Below are 6,822 nucleotides of genomic sequence, written 5' to 3' on the forward strand. Positions count from 1 at the left end.
CGATAAATGCAATATAGATTTATACACAAGCATAAACATGAAAACTAACCAGAATATTATTAAGAAATAGAATTAAAATATGATTATTACCGATTTTATTATGACTTAAGCGATTGACTTTCTGTGTGAAACTGAATATACGCGACGTACAACCAAAAAGAAGACGAGCTTTAAATATTTAAATTAAATAACTTAAAATAATAATTACAAAATATTATTAGGCATAATCATGCGATCGTTTATTTGATTTTAGCATTCTCATTCAAGCTCTGCCATTATGAATAGTTCTGAGATTACTAAAAGCTGAGACAAACAAATGTAGTAAGCATATATTTATTATATACTAGTATAAGATTAAATTTCTCTGTGATAATATTGATATTATTTATGTGAAACTATTTGTGATTGTGCTATTGAATTCTACAACAAACGATAAGAATTCTATAACAATTTAATTGAGCATATATGAGAAATTAATAAAATAAATATATATATATATATATATATATATATATATATATTGATTGTTTCTTTTCCGAACAGTAGATCCAATAAAAAACAATTTGTTTTTTTTTTTTATAGATGTTTAATAACGACGTTTCGGAACTAAGTACGTTCCATCACACTGTTGTTTTAGTCTTGTGAGGTCGTAACATCTACAAATATCCTCAAAAAAATTGAGTGTTTTTAACAAAAAATATTAGTGATATGGATATATAAATTATTACAGAATAAACCTGATGATGGAACGTACCTAGTTCCGAAACGTCGTTATTAAACATCTTTTTTAAAAAAAAAAAAATTGTTTTTTATTATTGGATTTACTGTTCGGAAAAGAAACAATCAATATATTGAAAAAATCCAGGACTTATCTATTTAATATAGTATATATATATATATATATATATATATATATATATAGCAGAAAAATTACAGCTGATTTTCAACAATTGTCCAGCGCTTGGATCGCTGGGTGAGGGTCTATCAAATTGCCCAATTAGCGAAATTTTACTTTATTTAAAATATACCTTTTTTCTCCATTTTTTTAATTTTTTTAACTTTCACAAAAAAATCCAATTTCACGTTTCAGAATGAATCACTTGAGACCAAAATTAAAAAAAAGTTATGGCGTTTTCTCAAAACAATTTCAAACATTTAAAACCATTCGATATAATTCGATAAGGACTCGCATGATTAGTTTTGCGAGACGATCGGCCAAACCGTTTCTTTAGACTTAGCAGAAAAGTGCAAAAGTTTTCATCCACATTTTTGCGAAACTTCCAAAACGATTTTGAGAATTTAAAAACCGGGTCGGACCGTTTCTTATAACTAAACGTTATTTTTTCTTTGTTGTGATTTTAATTTAACATGGTGATAAAGTTCATAATCTAAATGACATCCTAAAAATTAGAGGCCTATTAAAAGTAGTTGATTTATAGAAATTCATTTTAGTTTGGAATAATGGACTAAGCCTAGAACATACAAACGTATTTATTTACCATAGTTAATAAAATTACGGATATAGAAGTAGGATATGTATTCGAAAACACATTAAAGAAATTTAGTGAAAACAAAAACTCTATTTTCGAACAACTAAACAGAGTATCTAATTACACGTATCAGGAAGTTCATGAAACTTCTCATTACTATATACTTCGACGTTTTATAAAGGATATCTTGAATGATTAAAATTAGAGAAGTTAAAATAAACACTCACCAAAATAACTAATATATTCTATAAAAATATAATTGATATTACTTGAGTAATAGATGTATGATTCATGTATATTGGAAGGACTCAAAAAATATATATACAACATACCATGCAATTATGCATACTTTTTACCCACCTATATATTGCTAAATTTTCATACCTTTATTTCGACTTCCCACGGGCTTCAACTTTGGTATACCATTAGCAAAAATACCTGCCAATGGCTGGCCATTTGCACCTAGACTAACAGATGAGTTGCTAGTTGAACTGGCATTCTGTATTTTAGTAATTCAACCAGGTGTGCTGGATGGGTGTGCTACTCACAACCTTACCTAAAATGGGTATTTTGAAAATGTTATATTGTTTATTACATATCAACTTATAAACAATAATTTACTTGTGGATAGCGAAAAACCGTAAGTTTATTTAGTATTTTTATATATTACAAGGATATATATATATGGATATTGTACCCAAACTTGTAAATTTTATCACTATACTCTTTATTTAACGACATTATGAACTTAGTACAATGAAATGGGGTTAGAAAAGCAAATAGAAAAGTAAAAATTGTAAATAATAGAAAGTTTATCTATGAATCAACAAAATATTTTAAATAATAAATGCTCTGTTTAAAATACACATTGAACATAAAATATAAACAAAATAGAGACAAATTTGCAAAGCTTGTTCACAGTAGTCTACTCAGATATAGAGCACAAGACCAAACATAAGTAGGAGTATATCAAATTATCACCAACACTGGAGCACTTTTATCAACGGTCACTGTTTTTTTGAGCTTGGCTCCTTTGCGTATAGAATCCAGTAGTAAATCACGACCATCGGCTGGAGGGTTGGATTTGAAATTATTTTTCCTAGCATCCCCCAGTGAAAACCCCACAGGGGGAGGAGGTGGTGGCATTGGCATTTTTTGGTATATCTGAAAAAAAAAATAATTTACTTATGTTTGTAAGACAATTTATAGTTAAGTAGTATTAGAAAAAGTAAAATAATTACCGAAAAGTTAAATAATATACTATTATATAAAACTTAACAAAATCTTAAAATTTAAGACTATTGTAATCATTTTAGATAAAGATAAATTATATTAATGACTTTCACTGTTTTTTCAAATTTTTATGTAAAATCTCCTGGTTTATTTATTATATTTATTTTTTTAAGACAATTGGCTTTATAAATAAGCATTTGAAAAACTTTAGTTCATAGTGGATAGCAAGTAATACAATGCTAATAATCAATAACATTTAAGTAAACATTAGTATAATGGCCTATATTTTGTGTATACTTTAAAACAATCAAAAATGGAATTTTATGTTTCATATTTTAACAAATATTTTTATATATTTTTTACAAAAAATAGTTATATTTTTATCATTTAACACAATATTTTCATAATCAAATTTGATTTCATTATTGTAAATTAACTCATGACCAATAAAAAAATAGACATTTTGAAAATTAGTGATGAAAACTTAAAACTATTATATAAAATAGTATAATTCAAGTAAATAATTTAAATATTTTATATTTAAGAAAGTTTTATATATAATTTGATAAGTTAATAGAAATATAGTTTTAAAAAATAAAAATCTTACCTTTCAATTACAAATAATACATTGCAATAGCTTATCATCGAATTATAGTATTGTTATCTTATTATGCTGGAAACAAAATATCATATTCTTTCAAATTCGATTATCGTGTAATTCCATACGTGCAAACAGAGGAGTGTTCATCTTATTCACAAACGTCATTCGAAAAATTATCAGCAATAATTTATTCTAGTTGGCATCACTAGTGAAAAGTTCCTTTAATATCACTTACACAGTAACTTTTTTTAACAAGTCCATTATTTTAGTGTTTGTGCACAGAACAGGACAACAAAAACAAATATTTTCGCTTCTTAAAACGTTCGAGGTTAAATCCATGGTAAATCTGACACAAGCATGTTCAAATCGACACAATATTTGGAATCATGGATTATGTATACATTCCGGATATGTTTTTAGTTACAAAAATGAATTACCAAAAATTAATATTTTATGGTATTCTTGATCACCCTGAAGCGAGAAGTTGTCACGAAATTACATTATGAGAGTGAAAATAGCCAAATACTCTATTTTCAATATTTAAAATATTATATGATTTCGAATATTAACGATTTAAATGAAAAAGCTACAATATATTGCAAGTACAGTATACTTCAATTATATTTTTACAGTTATAAAATATTTTCAAAAAGCCTAATGAAGTACGTGTGAAAAAATATCATATTATTCATTTCTAGCCACAAAACATAAGTATACTGAAAAAAATCACGTACACTTATTAAGTATTCAATATTTCCTTAACATGATGCAGGTAACAGTCCTTGCATTTTGGGTCCAGGTTGCTATACCCGTCTAATCAGCCAAATAAGATTACGAATGTATAAACATTTTTATTGTTACAAACCATAATTTCATTCTATTTGGCACAAAAACCATCCAACATCTAAACCAGCAACTATATAATTTAATCGTTTTAGTATTATTATGAAAATTAATTATTTTAAATTACCGCTTTTTCTAAAAATCATTAAAAACTTGAAATCTTTTTTGCGTTTCAATGAAAAAGTTTTACATAATCAAGTCCATAATTATTAAAAAGAGGTTGTCTCCAGTAGTATCATACTGTACGACATACGCAAAGTCTGTGCGTTTCACATTTTTTAACATACATTTTTGATAATATGTTCATTCATTAAAGGGACACAATTCGAATTATTTTATTACTAACTTTTTCAATTTTATATAATATTCTAAAATCTGTATTGAAAATTTAAGTTTCAAAATTCATGCTATAAATTCAAATGATTTATTATTTTAAGAATTGAATAGTACACAATTTTCAAAAAACTATAGTTTCACAATATTGATATTAAATTTCATCAAGATTTTGTAAAGAAATATAATCATAACACTTTAAAAATTTACAAAATTTTTACATACATTTGTTTAAAAATTCAAAACGATCATATATTTTAAATATTTAACTTTTATATAGTTTGTATTGATTTTTTATTTGTAGACTCTAATTCCAAAAATATAAAAGTTTCTGCAAATTTTGATAATTTAATGATACTCTTGAAGTTGCTTGAAAGTTTTTCAAAATGTTTAGAAAAACTTGCAAGCATATTAGAATTTCACTAAAAAATACATTAAATGTTAAAGATTATTAATAATCCAAAGTTAGTTCTGAAGCTAATAGTAAACACTCGGCTTCGATTTTTATTGCGTTCGCTTACACTTACTTACGGGAGGCAGGCAATTATATTGGGCCTAGCTGTTGTTAGACATTTTACAAACTGTTTTCAAAAAAAAAAAAAATGATGAATTATTTGCGCGCGTATATGTATTCCTTATAGGAAAAAAATTGTCAGACTGGTAAAACAATCAGAGAAGCCAGTAAAAATAAACATATTTTTATAATAAACATCATGTGCGACATTTAACTTGATTACTATATATAATTTTATAATAATAACAAATGTCTTTCCCACAACCGCTTGGATTTTTTATAAAGATTAGCTTGACCAGACGTGTGGATCATAATCTGGTATCTTGTTTATGAGCATATTCTTAAATGAATCACGCTTATGAGAATTGTTACCTCATATTTGAGAAAGTTAACGTCACTGTGCATTCTTTACAGATATTGTTATTGTTAAAGGGTGTGCCGCAAGGCATAAACATGTGTTCTAAAACAAAAAATAATATTGGATTTTTCCACTATAACTCAATTTTCCTACAACTCTCTATCGATATGATTAAACTCTATAATAGATAGAAACATTATTTTTAAATATTGCATCTAGATCAATAATTAATAATTTTTGTCTGTGAGAGTTCACTACTACTTTTTTTTAATATAGAATTAAATAATCCAAAAAAATAATAATAATGGCTATGATCATGCCTTGATCAATCTTATTAGCCATATATGAATACATATAAATATTCTTATATTATTTTTATGCGTTGTACCCTTCAAGCATTGAAAATGTGTATACATATTTTGTATCAGCATTATTAGATAGGATTTATCAGAAAACAGCAATCGTTTATTGCAAAAAATCTTTTTGATAAAGTATCAGTATAAATACTTAATATGTAAATATTATATTTATTTATATTATTACAAATGAACGACGTCGCAATTATTATTATTACGGTAAAAGGTTCACGTTTTATAGGTATGACCATTATACTATTTATCTATGGGTATGACTCAATGAAGATGAATCATATAAATTAAGTAGCCTATAATATTTAAACTCTTTGGCGACTTAATGTGAACTGAACAATTTTGATGAAATAATTTGAAAATATCATGTAAAATTAATTCAATGAAATAATTTGAGTTTCATAAACTTCACATAAACTTCGCTTTTTTGTTCCTTGGTTGTACAAGAAACGCGTATAATCAGCTAATTTACATGCGGACGATCCTTGAACTACTCGAAGTAGGTGTTAGTCATCTATATATATTGTATCAATTGTCATTTTATAGTATAGGTGTTATAAAATGTAATAATAATAATCGAGCATGATCCATGAAGTAACATTATCTTCATTTTTAATTTTATTATAATAAATAAAATATTATAATAAAAATAAAAACCGGCGGGGTAACGTATGGGTCTAAACCCACTGGGTTATAAATTGGTCTAAATGGGCTTATAATGAACCCGGTAGCCTGTAAATGGAACCAAACAGCTTGACCATTGTAGGACCCGTGCTGTATGGGTAATTTATTTATTTTTATTAATTTTATTATTACGTAAAAGAGTAAAAAAAATATCTATTGAAAAATCGGTCGTTTCACAAATACGATACGGCGATTATTTGTGCAAATTCACAAAAACGTGTGTAGGATACTCTTCTTTTATATATGGTAGGATGTTTGCGCAATCTTGTGATCGAATTACGTAACGTATGTTTCAGGGTATTTGCGCAAACATAATTTGCACAAATAATTATATCATGAGGATTACATTAGAAAGTAAAAAAAATCTATTGGAAATCGGTCGTTTCACAAAAAACGAT

Source organism: Ctenocephalides felis, unplaced genomic scaffold (genome assembly GCF_003426905.1).
Source record: "Ctenocephalides felis isolate EL2017-DRISC unplaced genomic scaffold, ASM342690v1 CF-g0.4_SCAFFOLD_03571, whole genome shotgun sequence".
NCBI classification, from domain to species: Eukaryota; Metazoa; Arthropoda; class Insecta; order Siphonaptera; family Pulicidae; genus Ctenocephalides; species Ctenocephalides felis.